The sequence below is a fragment of the Rhinolophus sinicus genome, linkage group LG07 (genome assembly GCF_036562045.2).
Source record: "Rhinolophus sinicus isolate RSC01 linkage group LG07, ASM3656204v1, whole genome shotgun sequence".
In the NCBI taxonomy this organism is placed as follows: domain Eukaryota; kingdom Metazoa; phylum Chordata; class Mammalia; order Chiroptera; family Rhinolophidae; genus Rhinolophus; species Rhinolophus sinicus.
The window spans coordinates 27447535-27465888 of NC_133757.1; the positions used below are offsets into that span (position 1 = coordinate 27447535).

Consider the following 18354-nt stretch of genomic DNA (forward strand, 5'->3'; position numbering starts at 1 on the left):
ACCTATAAAATGGGATAATAATGCTGCTTTATCTATCTCAGCATTGCTGTGAGATTCAAATGAATTATAGGACCTGAGGATTAGAAGAGGGTATCCCTAAGATAATATGTTCTAAGTGTTTTATAGGCCTATGTAAATAGATGCCACTTTTGTCGATTTATCATTATGGTGCATATTATTATTAATAGCATAACACACTGGTTCTCAAACTTTAGCTCCATTGAAATCACCTCGAGGCTTGGTAAGCTGCAGATTGCTGGGCCCCTCCTCCAGAATTTGATTCAGTAGCTTTAGAGCGGGGCCAGAGAATTTGTATTTCTCACAAGTTCCCGCATGCGGTGCTGGTGACCATAATCTGAGAACTACTGGTACATACTGCTCAGGTCTGGAGCCGTTTGGCCCTGCCGCTGGCCCAGAGAGGGAGAGGTGAAACCTACTGACTCTTGGGGGAGTGTAGATGCCAGTTCAGGGCCATGTTGTAGCCAGACAGAGCTGAGTGGGCATTCGCGACTCTGGGTTAGTGGCTGTGATATCCCAAGTGGGGTGGAAGCAGCTTCACTGTTTCCTTGGATCTCTTAGGACTTGGGATGGCCTCTGGTAGTCACCATTTCTCAGGGCTGTGGTGTGTGGGAAGAAGGTACCACTTGCAGTATGCTTTGGGCCAAAATTGGACAGTCCCATTCACAGTGGTGAACTCTCTGCCATTCTTGACTGGCCCAGATCCACCCAAACTCAAGCCCTCTTTGGCTCCTGGAAAGAAATCACCTTTCTTATGATCTTCCAAGGCTGCAGTGGAGGGAGACTCTCTGTGGGGCTGGGTGGCTCATCATCATATTCTCTCTTACCCTAAGAGATTCCCCACTAATTGTCCCAGGCACTCTCCTCCCTGTCTCCACCACATGTGTGGTTCCTCCTTAAATCTCTTACTAATTGAGACACCAACCTTTCCTTCAGTTACTCCCATTTCAGAAGATGGCAGGCTGGAGCAGATGAGCAACAATTTTCTCTTTGGGATCATATTAAATGGCTTGTTAAAAATACAGATTTCCTGGCCATACCCTCAAAGATTTTTGATTTCTCGGGTCTGGAGAGATTCCATGAATTCTGTTGCAGTGATCTGAGAACCAGACTTAGGGAGAAAACCAGAGAATTTGACTTGCTCTTCAGTCTGTCATCATGTGGTAGGCACCACTTTTACTCCCAACACCCAGGAAGATATGTGTCTTCCTGAAAGTCTACCGCCTTTGAGTCTATAATCTGTACCTGAGAAACACAAAGCCATGGGTCTGGGAGAGGAGGGGATTTGCCTAATAGTTGCTTTCTTGGTCATCTAACAGATGACCTGGCCATTGATTTCTCTGAGAAGAAAGGCTCAAGGTTTCCATTATGGTCTCTAAAGAGGTCTTTTACCTGGAGTGTCTTCCATCATATTCTACTTACAAACTCTGCTCGTGCCCGAAGGCCCAGTGCAGTCTGGGTGACTTTGTAGCCCACAATTGATCCATTCTCACAACTTTTTGTGACTGATGATGGTTTTTTCACTTCTTTTGCTTTATATGGCTGTCTGATTAGCTTTCACTGGGCTGATTTTTATCTCCGAAATTACCTTAAAGCATCATGGAAATTATGATGTCTACAGATATCTAGTCAATGGTGGGTAGGTAGGTTCACCATGATGTTCCTGGGCTGGTCACTGCTTGATCCCTGCAGAGATCTCAGAACCGTGGCAATAAGGGTTTAGAACTGGCTTGGTCTCAACAGTGTATCTTAAACGGAAAGTCATTTTTAGCACAAGCCCTTGAGGATTACCATCATCAAATGGTACTTCCAAGGAGGAGCCCCAGGCAAATCTAGGCCCTATCTGAAGCTGGCGGTTTTAACCAAAAATAGACCAGCATCAAGAAGGGAGCTGGTCAGACAACTGTCCCACTGCATCGGTGGTTGGCAGAGACTGCTGGCTACGACGGAGTTAGCTGGGCATCAGCCATGGCAGCGATTACTCATAAGGCTAGTTGAATGTGAGTATGAGTTTGTGTGTGAAAAAGAGAGAGAGAAAAGGTCCTCACTTCAAACAGTATTCTTCCTGAGTCTTCCAAGGATATATTTGTGCCTTTAAATGTCTCTTTTTTCTACATAATAGTCAATGTTCGAGATTGTGGGGGAAAAAAAATCAGGAAACAACCCAAGAAACCAGTTTTCAAAAGGGCCTGGGCAAACTCTCAGCATTTTGTAAATGGCTCTTTCTAGCCTGGATCCTTTCTGTGGTGGCATGCCAGATCCCTCCAGCAAGATTGCTGGTTGTTTTGCCCATTCTTTGCTCTCAGTCTAAAGTATCTTCTTAGTTCATTCTAGTCCTTTTTAATTTTCGTGGCTTATTGCATTTGTGTTACTAAATTTAAAGTGAGACCATGGAATCAGTTCAGTACAACCACAGACCCAAAGATGGTTAGAGCTGCAAGAGTCCCTCCTAGGTGATCCTCACTGGCCCACGGGGGTCTTGCAGCTGCTTGGTGACCGGGTCCTAAGCCCGTGTCCCCGATCTGAATTTTTTTTTAAACTTTTATTTATTTTAAGTGTGTTTTTTCAGGATCCATCAGCTCCAAGTCAAGTACTTGTTTCAATCTAGTTGTGGAGGGCGCAGCTCACACTGGCCCATGTGGGGATCAAACTCGCAACCCTGGTGTTATATGAGCATGGCGCTCTAACCAACTGAGCTAACCGGCTCCGCCCACCACACCCCCCCTTTGAATTTAATACTCTCCTTCCTGTCCCGCACTGCCATTGCAGAAATCCTGGTTTCCTTCTGCTCCTCTACTTGGCCAAACTGAGGTGTGGCCAGTGGAGAGAAAAGGGTTTCCAGGGCCGAGTTGGATGGAACCATTTAAGTTCAAGGAGACTGATGAGGAAAGGGGTGTTGTTCAAACTGCATTTTAAAATGGGTTGGTAATAACATTGGCTGTAAAAATATTATCAAAAATCTGCAAAATCAACACTCTTTCTTCCTGGTAAACATGAAAGCTCGGCAGCTGCACCTCCCTCACATGTGTTTGGCCAACTGCTGTTAGGACATTGTGCCTCCCTCAGCGGCGTATGGGAGCTGATAGAAGCCAGGATGGGCATTCCAGCTCTTTGCTGGGTGGAACAGGGTGTAGCCGTGCTCTTCAAAGCTGGACTGGTTCAGGTTGTTGAACATAAACTGGAGCACCTACCCGCCCCTCTGGGGGTGCCGTGGACCCTTTGAGAGGGCTCCATGTCTCTGGTCAGGTTTTGCAGAGTCAATACCCAGTGTAGGCAGAACTGATCTTACTTAGTCGAAGGTGGTTTGTGGGTGATTTCTTTTCTGTCTGAATCCTCACCCTCTTAGTCACCCCATAACCTCTGTTATACAAGGGAATTTTGTTTATTTCAGAGAATCAGCCCACACACAGGTTTGAAGCAAATCCAAAAGGAACATTTGCCACTGTATAAAAACTTGACTCATCCTGCTGCTCTTTGATGAGAACTGGTCCATCTATCCCTTCTGTTCGCCCCGCCACATCCCCTCCCCCGGTTCCCTACATCATTTGTAGAAAATCTACTTTTTAGGAACTTACTGGTTTATTTCTCAGAACTGGGGCTATTGCCTGATGTTCTTGAGGAAATACTTGGGGAAAGCAGAACTGCCTCATTTGCTCTCCCGTTTCTTTTTCTTTCTTCCTTTCCAGCTCCTTCCCGCCCTCCGTCCCTTTTTCTTTTTCTTTTTTCAATTTTCATGAATCTTCACAAGGAGATGGCTTGGGAACAGTTACCAAGAATGCAACAGTGATTAAGAACCAGTATGAGTTCCTATATTACAAGCCTGTCAATGGATCCATCATATTCCTTTTTTGACATGGAGTTGGGAATGTGCAGTAGATACAGTACCATGCGTGCTGACCTTAGGCATCTAACTAACAGGGAGAATTCTGTAAGGAGCCTGTGGCTAAAATGGAAATGAGGGCTGGCTGATAAGGCTGCAGGTGGATTTACTACTGGCTGGTTTACGAGATCGGGTTAGCATTCTCTATGTGGGAGGCCTAGGATTGTGCCTGGTCAATATATTTTATCAGACACTTGGAGCTGTAGAAGGCAGCTGTGTGAAGTGTGCATATCTCAGGGCTGGGAGAGAGAGCTTATACTTCAAAGAGTTATCAGGACCCAGAAATTCTTCTAAGATGTGCATGTATCTGGGTTACAAAAAAGTCTTATGGGCTGGCCTGGTGGCTCAGGAGGTTGGAGCGCCGTGCTCCTAATGCCAAGGTCGCCGGTTTAATTCCTACATGGGCCAGTGAGCTGCGCCCTCCACAGCTACGATTGTGAACAACAGCTCTCACTGGAGCTGGGCTGCCGTGAGCAGCCAGAGGTTGGTGTGAGCTGCTATGTGGGCTGCTGTGTGCTGCCATGGGCTGCTGAGTGTTGCCGTGAGCAGCCGGTGGCCAGAGTGAGTGGCCAGCAGCCATTGCGAGCGGCCGGCAGCCAGCGAGAGTTGTCCTGAGCTGCTGTGAGTGGCCTGCTGACACCTGGTGACCGGCTGCCTCAGCCAGGGAACCCGAGAGGGGCTGGGGGCAGGCAGAAGAAGGGGGGGGGATCTTGTATGTGTAGGATGGGAGTGACCCGATTTTAAAAGAAGCTCTTGTGGAAAAAGATTCAGACATGTTGAATGATTAGAAAAAGAGGCAGGTCCTTCTTAGAGGAATGGAGGAATAGATGGTCCTTTAGCGGGATGCCCTGATTGATAGTTTTAGGTCTGCCGCCTGGATCTAATGACTTCCCAACATGGGGTGATGTGGGGGTTCGGTGCCCCAGGAGCAGATTAAGTTGGCTTTGACATTAATCTCCCTCCTTGGCCTCTGCTCTGGGAAATCACCTCCTTGTCCACCCAAGGCCTTGTCCACACAAGCATTCTTCCACGTCTACACCGGCTTTTCTAAGCAGGGTCAGTGCCTTTTTTTTTTTTCTCCCCTTCTTCCACCTCCCCCTGCCATTCTGGTTTAAGTCGTTGTTTCTCAGTCTAGTTGTGTAGAACACCACTCCCTGGCCCATGCTGGTATTATGAGCCTTGCACTCCCCCTGGCTGAGGCAGCCCAGCTCCAGGGAGAGCAGTTGTTCACAATCTTAACTGTAGAGGGTGTAGTTCACTGGCCCATGTGGGAATCGAACCAACGACCACAGCGTTAGGAGCCAGGCGCTCCAACCACCTAAGCCACCGAGTAGGCCCCAGCACTTTCCTTATTTCTGAGAGTTTCCTAGTTAGTTAGATCCTAGGCCCTGGGGAGCTGCAACTGCCTTTGTTTAAAAAGAAAAAAAGAAAAGAAAAGGAACATGGGCTTTAGAAAATGGATAAAAGGAATGCGTTGTATTTCTGTTTTAAACTCAAAGACAATTCCTGTTCTGCAAATGCAAAAAGTAATGAGAGTATGACTTTAGTTTCATATTGCATCTGGCTGCGGGTGGCAGGAAGAAGGTATAGCTGTAAGAGAGGAATAAAACAAAACATTGGGATGGAGTGGGGAGGAAAGCTAGTGACAAGTTGGGGCAGGGGGAGAAGAAGAGAGAAGCAAAGAGAGACTTGTATAGAAAGAAACAAACAAGGCACACACAGAGTCAGAAACCAACGCAATTTGAGGTGAAGCCAATTTGCAGCAAGGCTTCCACCTCATTGCTGTAATTTTATGTCTGGGAATTCTAAGAAAAATCAGAGTACCACTGTCCAAAAAACGGTTTGTTTTTTTCTTTGTAAATGCAGCATGTAGTGAAAATATAACAAGCTGACATGCCTATCCTTATAGAATGAGATTTTGATATTTACTGTATAAGAAGCAAAGACCCAATTTAATACTTTTCAAAATATTCCTTCTCCCTCAAATTAAAACAAAAATCTAATGGACATTGGATAAGTCCAAAGAGTTAAAAGAAAATTCTCTGTATTTTTATCGATATGATAAAATCGTTATGCACATGTATAAAAAGAAACTACCTCCAAAGCATCCAGTGGTTACCTTTGGATGGTGATTTTATAACTGTTTTTCCTTTTGCCCCTTTTTTGGTGGGGGGCTTTATTTAATTTTTTAAAAGCAATGATCAGTATTGCTTTAATTAGGAAAAGTTATTAAAATATAATATTCTGATTGAAAAATATGGAGAAACAATATTCAAATACTATCATTTACCTAAAGTGTTGTTTTTTTATATCTTAAGTTGGAAAATACATGTGTCCAAAGAATCCTAGCCCATTTTCCCGCTTTTCTTCTTGTTTCTAAAATGTCTGGTGTTTACCAAAGTTACACATGCATACAGTTTCAAGAAGCAGATAGTTCTCCAGGACCACAATCTCCTGCCCCCTTATCTCTACCCTCTGCTCCCCAGTGGCTGCCATTTAAAAATCCTAGCTGATTCTTTTGGTGTTTACTTCCACATCTTTCTGTAACTCGCATGTTTTGCTATTTGGGGGCATTATGTGTTGACTCTGTACTGTGTAAGGTGAGGATTTAGCTCTCCTCCCCCTTCCTGTGTACCACCCCCTTTGTCTTTGAAGGAAGAAAAATCCTGTCTTGTTTCTCTAAGGTATGTGTGTCATGCCTTCTCCTAGAGGGACAAGAGTTCCTTAAATCGAGTAACATGCACATCATGTGGCCTTTTGGGATCTTGCCAATAAGACTTTTAAGTTCTGTCCAAAATTCTAAGTTACAGGTTTGAGTTGGGCCACAGGTTGTTCCTAGCTCCAGGGACCAACCAAAACCAAAGGCCCCTCAGAATGCGGACTGAAGAAGGGCAGCTCCTGGATGATGTTTTTTGGAGCAAGTAGCAACTTATTTTGTTACCCTTTGCCTTTGTCAGAAAAGCAGAGTGTAGAGGGAATGCCATTCTTGGTAATTGTGGGTCATTTCTGCTGGCTTGGTTATCTTGGGGGTCCTAGAATGTACCTGCCTTGAGTTCTTAGTTCCAGGACACTTGCAAGGACACAGCTTCTGTTTACATTTGACTGGTGATGTCCAGGGTTTGTAGGCCTGTGTCCCAATGCCCCAGAGGGATTTGCATGAAGTCCTAAAAGTGCCACCTTTTCCAGAAAAGCTGCTACAGATCAATTTTAGGGTAGGGTAGGGCTCTACTCCAAGTCTCAGGGTTTCACTTTGTTCCCAGAGCCACCCACAGACACCTCTGAATTCTTTGTCCAATTCTAGAGGCCATTGCTCTGGGCTTCTCTTTTCCTCCAGGCTCATGAGTGACTCCCACCTCCTGCCTTTTGCTTCTATTTATGGCCCTTCTGCGTTCTGAAGACTTTCACTGGAACTCACACCAGTGAGGTTACCCTCTTCCTCATCAATGGGGAACGAGGGAAGGTGACTGAGCAATGCCCTCGTGACTTCCACTGCAAGAAACGGAATCTTGAAGTTGTAAGCCACATGGTTCGTACAACTCTGCTTGCATACCTCCAGCAGTGAGGAGCTCAGTCTCTCAAGGAGACTCCCTTTCTAATGTTGGGTGGCTCCTCTCATTGGAAAATTCTTTCCCGCTGAACTGACGTCCTTGTCCTTGTCTGGGACTTCTGTACACGACACAGACAAGGGCAGCCTTGAAGTTCCAGTTTGTCAACACTAGTCAACACAAATGACTCTTCCTTTTTCTCTAGCATAAGCGGTATTACAAATGGCTTTAAGAGGCAGCCATAAAAACTGCTGGTAAAAACTCATGTTTTCTAAGCACCAAGTGTGTTGCCAGAGAGGTTCAGTTTTGTTTTCGTTTTTCATTATGATTTTGATTTATTCAAATCTGATAGAACGGTATCAGTGACATGAGGAATAATTACAGTATCTTTTGAAATTCTATTCTGGATCCCCACCAGGAACTGACCCAGATTCATGCCAAGAAACACATCATAGGTTTGGGGTTTTTAAAAATGTGTTTTTAAAAATGTTCGTTTGAAATGCTAGACTTTTTGATACTTAAAGAGCATTGTTTTAGTGGGTGGAGTTCTTTTTTTGATCCTCTAAGTGTAAACTTCTTAGTCCAGGGAAGGCCATAGTGACCGTCCTGGACTGTGAGTTAAGAGGCCTCAGAGAAGCAAGACCTGCCCACGCATGTGTATGTGCACTCACCTCCCTTTTGTCAGCCTGTTCTCTTGATTCTTACTGCTTTTACTAATTCTTCAGATCTGGCGTCTTAGGAAAACTGATGTGATTCTTTAAATAAAAATGATTTTCCTTAATAAAGCAAGAAACTAGCCGCACTAAATCAGCATGTTAACATTGATGGTTGGGTTATTGTGTTTCCTCTGAGACTTCCTTTGTTTTCCCAGCTTCCTATGATGAACATACATTAATTTCATATTATAGGAAAGTATTTGAAGAGAAGCATGGTTGCTTTCAAACTCACTCCTAGTCTGCCAAGGTGGTGGTAACAAGGTGAATTCAGGGGGCCAACAGATGGGAAGCTGGGGATGCTCCAGCCGGGTCTGCCGTGGACACTGGCGTCCCCGATCCTTTTACCACCAGAGATGCCTCTTTTTATTTTTATATTTATTTTTCTTCCAAGTGTCCCTTGCTTTGAAAGATTTCATCTAACCCAACATAGTGTTTATTAAGTAGTAATTCCCCCCTTGTTGATCAAAGATAAACTAACTGCCTGTTAGAGAATTATCCGGGTTACTTTATGGATTTGATGCTGTTCCAGCTGAGAGTAAAGACATGTGATGTTTCACTTGGCCCTTCTGTTAGGCACCTGTCTGTTTTCCATCTTCATTGCTACCTAAGTAGGTCTTCCCGAGCTGAGGACCCCAAGGTTGGAGTCTTGCAATCAGATCTCTTGTGTTTGGGGCCCAAGACCCTGTATTCTCTCTGATACTGGTATTTCTCCCCACAAACGTGCCTTGATTTTGTTTTTAATGTAACAAGATCTAAAACCCCCAAACCAATAATACAGTGAGGCTTCATAGCTATGCTGACCTTTGTCTGCTGTATCCCTCCTCACCATCATCCTCCTCATAATGGTAATAATAATAGTTGGCATCACCAGGTAGTGACCACTTAAGGATTTACTACCAGATACTATGTTGAATGTTTACATAGATCTCATTTGATCCTCGTAACTCCTCTGTGAAGCAGGCACTGTTCACGAGTATTGATGGGGAAACTGAGGCTCAGAGATGTTGAGTTCTTTGTCTAAAGTCATGAGGCCAAAGAGCAGCAAAACAAGGATTTAAATTGCATCCCTCCTCTTACGCTTTCCATATCCTTTTTCTTTCCTCCTTTTCCTCCTTAACCAGCTCTTTCCAGACCAGGACCTCAGCTTCAGGTCTTTCTGACATCCCAGCACATCACCTTCTTGTGTACCTGGAGTTAGTTGACTCTCTTTGCTCAGTTCCTCAGCAGGAGAGGCAGGAAAGGTGGCCAGACACCTGGAATGAAGGGACTGGGCCAAGTGCCAGAAGCCCCTCCTCCTGCACCCTGACAGGCCAGGATGGAGCGGGTTTATTCCTGAGTGTGTGGGAACTGGAGTTGGGATTTGGTTCTCTCCTTTCTACTTTCCCACTTTTAGATGGGGACCTATGGGGTTCGAGAAGGCATTTTCCAGCATGGAAGTGACTAATGCCTCCAGTGTGGTTCATCAGGGTTCTTTTTCTTTACCCTCTAGGAGTAGGAGGCATAGAAAACCTCACGTCCTTTTCTTCTGGAAAGGTGAGGAAGCTAGAAGAGGTACTTTCCTTCCCACAGAATGACCTTAGTTTCATTCCAAGAGTAACATGTAGAACAGGGATTCTTAATTTTTATTGGGTCATAGACCCCATGGAGAATCTGATGAAAGCTTTGGACTCTTTCCCAGAAAAAATCATAGTAATAAAACCAACATTTACATTGTAGATGTTGTGTTAAGCACTTACATGTATAACCTCTTTTAATCCTAATCGTAACACTTTGAGGTGTATGTACTATTGTTATTCTTCTTCTACAGATGGGAAAACTGAGGCGTTGAGATGTTAAATGACTTGCCTGTGGATGGATACACGTTGAGAAAGTACTGTAGGGTCTTTGCGTATAATTTCAGTTGGACCTCAAGATCTAGAGTACCTCAGTTCTAGAGTACAAGCCAGCACTTGCATTGATTAAAGGTGGAAACGTGTAACAGGAAAGCAGGTGGGTAGCAACCAGCCTCCACAGCTGGTGATCAGCCTGCTTGTCAAGGTGATGGAGGAAGGAAAGGCTGCTTTTGGCTCCCCTTTGCAGAATCCTCTCCAATGCTCTTGGATCAGTTCCGTGCATCTGCGTGGGGTTTCTAAGTGTCCAAGCTTTGCAGGGATCCCACACAGTTATCTAATTGGCATTTAACGGTAGGTGGGGAGTCAGGCAATCTGGGCTTCTCTCCTGGTTCTGCCCCTCTAAGCTGTGTGAGTCAGGGAGTCCTTTACTCTCTGAGCCTGTCTGCTCATCTGCAAAGTAGGGAGGATGAACTTGGGTGTTTATTAGATGAGGAAGGTCTCAGCACCGTGGGAGGAAGGCACTGCCATCAATGTGTCCGCAGTGCACCCTATAGGCCAGTGGGCTGCTCCAAGTACAGTGCGCAGTGTTCTGTTATTAAGATTAATGGGCCCAGAAACTGGCCTGTGACCACTGGCCGTGCTTGGGCACTGCAGCTTTAGAAGGTACAGTGAGTATATACATAGAGCAACCGTCAGTGATCATAATAATTAAAATTTTGGAATAGTTTGTACTCTTCCTCCTGTCTGCCTTTCTATTCCCCACCTGTTTGTCCATGTCTCCAAGAGCAGGTATCCTTTAAATCATACAGCCATGGAATGTCAGTGCTGAAAAGGAACTCTGATCATCTGTGGCCCGCCTTCTTATTTTGCAGGAATGGAATTAGGCTCAGAGAGTTGTAGAAACTTGCCCAAGGCCACACAGCTAATCCATAGCAGAGCCAGACGTTAGGTTAGCATTCCTTCAGTTGTGCCATGTGGCTGTCCCTTATCTCTCTTATCTCCCTTCTCAACCAGACACAGCTCTTCATCAGTTTTTACCTGTATGACTCTTATCCCCCTCTACTCGCTTCCTTGAAAGTAGAGTCTGGGTCATTCTCATCATAGTTTCTCGCTCTTCCTCCTCACTGCCTCAGTGCGGAGTGAATGGAGGAACACAGCCATTTGTATAAGCAGAACCATCTCAGAAGTCCTTTCTGGTGCTAGGCGCACAATTCTACACATTCAGATCATTGTAACTTCTCCAAGTGCTAGGTGAATCTCAGGTGTAGACAGAGACCTGGGAACTACCCCTTCCCATACACTCCTGATGGATGTACCCAGCCCATGTGTTATCGGAAGCTGTTGGACGCCAAGGTGGTATAGTTTATTAATGGCTGTGCCAAGATTCTCTATCCAGCAGAGGTCTAAGTTGGATGGGAAGAGCGTGTCTTCTGAAGCTGGGCCGGGTGTTCAGAGTGGTGACATTTAGCACTACTGGGCAACAGCTCAGCACTCACTGTTCCTTGCCACATGCCACTGAGTGTCCGTGGACTTTCTCCTCTCTGCTAAAGAGCGTTCTGTTGTCTATTACTCAGCTTTCCCAGTTACCCTACCTCCTAAGGAGAATTTTTTCTCCTTAACTCAGTTCCTGGGCATTTCTCATGTAGAGTTGGGCCAATGAGTAAAGGCTGAGTAGGAGAGCCAGGAGGTTTTGTGTGTGTGTGTGTGTGTGTGTGTGTGTGTGCTGTGTTTGTATCTGAAAAGGCCCAGTACTTGTAAGAGAAGAAGGAATGGTGGCTAAAGGAAAGGAGAGGGAAATTTGTTTATGACCTAGGGGTGGGGGTGGGGTGAAGAGTAGAGGAGAGTTTCTAGAATAGCTACTGTCTATGTATGGGATAGCAAGTGGTAGAGAAGGAAGAAGGACTTTAAAGAAAATTTTCTATGCATTAAGAATTTAGTTCCTGCTCCCCCCCAAAAAAGAATTTAGTTCCCTCCTTGTGGATCCTTGGTGTTCCACAAGAGATCCAATAACATTTTGAATTAATTTTTATCACATTTGGGCTGGATTGTTTGCACAGCTACAGAGTGGAGACTAGGCTACATGGAGACCCAGTTATGCTCATGTTACTGGTGTGTTCTAGCTGGGAGACAGAGGCTGAGTGTGGAGCACAGAATGTGAGAAGCAGACTTGAGATGGTGGGTGATTTGGGGGAAATGCTCTGTGGTGGGTGGGGGGTGCCAGAGTCGTGTATAGTTTGTGTTACTACACTCTGGACAAACCCCAGATCATTTTCCTGTACTAAAAGTAAATATGTCAGAGTTCTCAGATTTAGTGCTTATTCATGTTGTACCCTATTTCCAAAAAAATCCAAGGCAGTTTATACGAGTATACTTGGGGAAAATGTCATGATTCATTCACATTATATTTTTTCCATAGAGAGGAAATTTGCCCTAAGAAGAAGGAAAAGGTTGAGTTTCTTGGCCATATTTTACTGATAGAAATATTATTGGGGAAGGATATTTAAATTTTCTCCAAGAAATTGGTCTTTTGTACTGATTTGAGATGGAGGTAGCATAGCAAAGAGAGGGTTTTTAAACGAAGAGAAGGAGCAAGAAATGTTTGGTTTAAATAGAGAGCTTTCTTCTGCCAGCGTGCCTCCTGGGGCCCGCTTGGTCCGTGTGCTCTGTCTGTCCAGCACTCACAAATGACTTTCTCCAGTGGCCGAAGGCCCTGGAATAAACAGGCTGCTGGGACTTGCAAGTCTGTGCATGTAAGTTCTTGCCCCTTTCTGGGCTCCTAGGAGAGCAGGAGAAATGCTTCTTCAGAGGAGTCCAAAGGGTTGGCCTGACAGCCAGAAGTTCGGGCCAGGGGTGATACCTTTGGGTACCAGGCAAGGGTAGAAAAGGACCTGCCCTGGTTTCTCTCATAAGTTGCTGGTGGGAGTGCTAAGCACCTCAGTCTTTTTAGCCTAGTTGCTAAGCTATTGGACACCTTGAAATAGTCCATTTTTGATCCTCGTTAACGGTTCTTGTACAAGGGCAGGATGTGTCAGCTGCCTTCTGGTGTTTGAAGTAATGTTTAGGGCAGACAGTCATTTCTTACCTAAGTGTCAAAGATGTCAGCAAAGCAGTCCTCTGCTGTGGGGAGGCTGTGATCAGTTCCTGACCTCTCTATGGGCTGTACTTGCCTGGTTTCAAGCTGGCCTGTCTGACTGCAAGTAGGGCAATCCCTTGGCAGCCCTGACAGTATTGGTCACAATTCCTCAGCCCTGTCAGTGTCCTTCCATTCCCAGACCATGGGCGTCAGAGTGCTTCAGGGCTCATGAGCCATGCGCATGCCTGGACCCACACCACGTGGACAGAGTCAGAGTCTCTGGCGTCTTGGGGCTCCCCAGATGTTTCCTTTGTACCCTGTGGATGGAGACCCGCTGTGCTATCTGTAGTCACTGTGCAGAACTGGGCATTATAGTTAGTAAATTTGATGCCAGGAAATGCTGAGTTCAAATTTTATGATCTTAAGGAAGTCCGGGAAGGAGGAAGGGCTGGAAGTGCTCAGGTGTTGAGTACCCGCTGTGGGAAGACGCCATGCCTGGTGCTTCCCTGTACTCTTTTCTTTCTTTACGCTCACCCTCAGTTATGCCCATGTACAGGGGAGGAAACGGACATCAGATAACGTGTTCAAAATCGTGATCACTTGCTCAGGAGCATGCAGGGGATAGGTGGAGACCAGGCTTGACCAAGTCCTCATTTTTTCCATTTTGACTGCAATCCTCGTGTTGGAATGTTGAGTGTCTCTGGAGCATGGCTGCACAGTGCAAATATGATGTCAGCCCTGTATGCAATTTAAGATTTTCTAGTAGCCACATTAAAAGGTAAACAGAAACAAGTGAAATTAATTTTAACTACATATTTTTAAACCCAGTATATCCAAAATATTATTATTTCGATATGTAATCAAAATAAAAAAATATCAATGAGATTTATTACATTCTTTTTTTTTTCACACCAAGTCTTCAAAACCCAGTGTGTATGTTACCCTTACAGCATGTCATGAGTCACCCTCCCTGAGTTTTAAGGGCTCAGTGGCCACGTGTGGCTCGTGGCTACCTTGCAGGACAGTGCAGCTTTCTAGCATCTCTTGACTGGAGAGGTGCGTCCTACCTTGCTCCTCAGGGTAGCAAGTGGGTCATAGTTTTCTAAATTCATGGTTTCCAAACGCCATGGGATGAATCAGTCAGTGCTGGGCAGTCTGCATGAGTGGCACCTGAGGAGGAGGAGATTAAAATTCTTCAATCAGTCTGGAGCCCCAGGTGATTTTTCTGTGCAGCCTGACTGGAAACAACTGCACTGAAAACATTCACTGGCAATTTACCCACCCCCTTTTCAGGGGCACTTGCATTCTGAGCACGAACTGTGGGGTGGGAGTGGGGGAGTGATGGGAAAGGTGGGGGGGAAGGGAACGCCTGCCCTTAGGGCCCTTTTCCTCCCTTACATATAGAATTGCAGTTTCAATGGAAAACAGAAATCCTGCTTATTTATCTGGATGTGATCGTGCATAAGGGGTGGAACCTTCCCTTTTGGTGGCTGAGAGCAGGAGCTCATGTTTTCAGGAAAGGTGAGACCAAAGGACCAGAATATTCAGGGGAGAATTAGGTACTGTGTGTACCTAGGCTGTTTTCTTTTCCAGTGGTTTGGTTTTAAAATTTATTTGCTGACTTAGAGTAAGAAATTTGGTCCTAAAGAGTTATAGTCCAGGGGTCCAAACGTCAGTGCCTCAGAGGTCAGGCAAGTAACACCCAATGAAAGGTAGGATATTGCACATCAAACTCATGGGAATGAATGTTCTTCACTGTCACAAAAATGTGGTGTTTTCCCTTTTTTCTGGAAATACAAGACCCTCTTGGTCTTTCATGTCCCTCCTGTTGACAGAGAAATATTTCTCTTCTCTAAGAGGAAAAAGGCAGGTCAAGTACCATGATAAATAGCAAGTGACACCCTGCCTTGGCGTCCGGGAAGTCTGAAGCCATGCCCCTCTAAGGGGAACAGTTACCACCCAGCTCTATCCAGCTGGTGTCCTGAGGCCCAGTGTTCTTCAGATCTTGGTATTTTTAAGGAGAAGCCACAAATCCAGAATATTTTAAAGGTAAAATCTTTGGCTTTTTTTTCAGTTTAGAGCTTTTCTGGTGGAGAGAACCGCAAATGTGAAGGCCCTTGTGGGAAGGAGCAGGGGGTGCCCTGGGTTTTGTCAGGAGTTTCTCAGGGGGGTCCCACATCAGATACAATAGGCATCTTATGGACTGTCTCGTTTTAGGAGTGGAGCAGGGAGGAGGGAGGGAGCCCCCAGCTTTGGGAATAAGAAATGCATATCTCAGTTTAAGAAAATATGAAGTCACTCTGAATCATGTAAAGTAGGTGTGCTTTTTTTTTTTTTAGGGGAGCTAAAAATTTTCCTAACTTTATTCTATTTTGTGAGCTTTTGTGTCATTCAGAGAGCTTGGAAACCTTCATTCTCCCTCCTACTGAATCTGTGGAGTAGGCGGGAGAACTTTAAAAAGCTCCTCCAAACCCACCCACTTTCCTCTGCCAATGAGTGCGAACGGAGGACAGCTGGGCAATGGGACCAGAGGCGAGATGTTTGAGCCACCTTGGCGTTGACCATCCTGGAAGCTTGAATGGCATTCAAGTCCTGAGGATGTGGTGCTGGGCAGGCCCCAGTGGGATTTGTTCTAGGAACTAGGGAAGGGCTTTTCAAGGTCAAAAAAGGAGTTTATTTTGCATATACATACATACATATATATATATATATATATATATATATATATATATATATATATATATATGAGAGAGAAAGTTATCTTAAAAAATGATAAATGCAGAGTGTTTTAAGGAAAAAAACACTGCACAAAAGAAATAAAAAGATAATTATTCTGATTTGTTTCCTTCCCGAGTTGGTCAGCTTCAAGGCCAGTTGGGGATTTTCTTCAATTCTAGACTAGCCTTCTGAGCAAGGTCCTTCCTAGTCCACTAAATTAGTGAACTAATTTGTGGCTGCTTAGATTTCAGATGCCAATGGCAAGACTCAGTAGTTGGTAAATGGGTTTGGCCTGTTTGTCTTTTAGCTGGAAGACATGAAATTTGAGGTATGTTCTTGAAGAGAGTTTGAAGGCAGTATATTGGGATATAGTGATTAGCCAGTCAAACAAACAAAAGACCCCATAAAGTATAAAAAACAACAAAAAGGCAAGCATGAGTAAGTTCTTTGATTATGAAAAAGTGATACATGGTGCTATGAGAACATGTAACCAGAGAGACTCCTATTGGTCCAGAGCTGGTTGGGTGGACTGGATTGATGTCTGATAGGAATAAGGTGGCTAAGGTGACTTTCACAACATCCAGTATTGTTCTTTATTCTAGGATATGGTAGAAATGAGGATATAGATGGGGGAAGTTCAAGGTGTTTGGCAGGGCATGGAGCAACTCTTGTGATTTCTTTTGGAGGACTGGGTCAGAGAAAGGTCTTGTTTTAGGCAAAGCTATAATGCCACTGCAGGAAGTAATGGCTCTCCTAAAAACTGAAGACCACCAGAATGGGCTAGTTAGTATCTTGAGCTTTTACTAGACTTCCTGCCTACCCATGCTCTTCCAAATTTGCATTATGACTCAAGTGGAGGACCCTTAAGTTGAAGGGGACTTTTGAGAGTCTCCTTGTTCTCGTGAAGGACACTGTGCATTGCTGCTGGGCTCTCAATCAGGTAGGCTGACCTTGGTCAGCTCTGGGTTTCCCTGCTGTTGGTCTGTCTGAAAGTCACCTGTAGCATCCATTGATGTCAGGGAAGAGATCTCTCTAGGCTGGTCCATTCAGGGAACCAGCTTTCTCTGATCTGTTGTCTTCGTGGTACACATCATTTACTTTGCCATTCTTGGCTTGAGATTGCTCAGGCTGTTACTTGACCACAAAGTGGAAATCTGGGAAGAGAAGTGCTCAGCTGGCCTGGCAGTTTCCCAGGCATTGCATTGACCTGCAGTTTCCTGCTCTTTGGGCAGTAAGGACCCGATCAGAGTTGTGTGCCTTGGAGCTGTTCCTCGAAGGCCACCTTGGTAACTGGATGCTTCCAGGCCCTCTGTTCCGCCAGGGTGAGCTTACACAGGTATCTGAGGGCTCAGATCTCTGCTGAGACTGACAGCTCCAGTAGTTTATCGGGAGGCACTGGCATTGGGTCATGGTATAGAGGGCCAGGGGCAAGGAGGAAGGCTCCTTTCACTTACCTAGTTCCATCCTGGCTGCTGACAATCCATGATTTTTTATTTACTTAAAAAGGAGTTAAGTGATGGTTGTCATAATGTGATATAGGGAGTGGGTAAACTAATAAGAATGTGCAATTCAAAGCCTGGATCCTTGAATCCTGCCTCAAAGATGCTGAATTAATGACCTTAAGGAGAGATTGTTTTGGACCTCCCAAGGCCTCTGGGTGGAAGATACCCTTTTCCAAATGGGTAGCAGAGTCTGGGCATCAGAAACACCTGAATAATTCCTGGGCCTCCAAACCAGAGATTCTGATTTAATGGGTCTGGGGCCCAGAAAATTATTTTTACTGTGAGTATAATTTTTAGCCAAATTTGGAAACCTACCCACCAGTTACAGATCTAGTGAAGTTCTTCTCAATTTTCAAGTGGATTCTGCCTCCTTGTTTCCTCATACTGGCCTTGAGCACTGAACCCTAACCATGGCCATGTGTCTGGTCTTTGGTCGTCTTTATGCCCCTTTTCAAAAGTTTGTCTTTGGGGGATGCTATCCTCTGGCTTTGCCTCAGATTAGGGCTGGCAGCTCATCCCGTTCTTGTCCGTGAAGAAAAAGAGAACTCCACTTGAGGATTTTGGTGGGCAGATATTTTGGGATATTTTCTCACAAACTTCCCCCTTGAGGCCTGAATGTCTTGTGGATTCTGGCTGTGGAAATCAGGCCTTGAGGTGGAGGCAGGGCCATCTTGTGACTGGCCCAAGAGAAAAGCTGTTTGCTTAGTCTTCTCAGAGACCTCATGGAAAGCTCAGTATTTCTCCTGCCATGTTTCCTAGGCCTTGCAGACTCTGGGACAACATTGGTTGCCCTGAGGGAGTCATAAGTGGGCATTGCCGGGGAGCAGGGCTGAACTGGTGGCAGTCTTGATAGGGGCACTTGGTGAGATAAACTTCCAAGTGTCACACGTAGGGCTGTGCATCAAGTCTCAGAAGACGTCGGGTCACGTGTCATAAGGCAGGGGTTTTGAGGTGATACGAGATCTGGACCAGATCAAGTTGGAGGGGCTGTTTTCTCTGCTGGCTTTTGCTCATGTTGTCTCATGGCCTGTAATTCCCACCTTCCCCTCAGCTTGCCCCCTGACTACCCC

The 18354-nt window shown here is 45.2% G+C and overlaps 1 protein-coding gene across 48 annotated transcripts in view; it reads left to right on the forward strand.

Annotated features, from left to right (window-relative positions):
• The window catches only part of SORBS1 (sorbin and SH3 domain containing 1), a 221021-nt gene that overhangs the window by 38215 nt on the left and 164452 nt on the right, over positions 1 to 18354 (forward strand). The window contains exon 1 of one of the 48 annotated variants that reach the window (XM_074339329.1): positions 1158 to 1181. The exons of the other annotated variants lie outside the window; for them this stretch is intronic. The gene's annotated coding sequence lies outside the window, so the exon portion shown is untranslated. Of the gene's footprint in view, positions 1 to 1157; positions 1182 to 18354 lie in introns of those variants that run through there. 48 annotated transcript variants of the gene reach the window in all.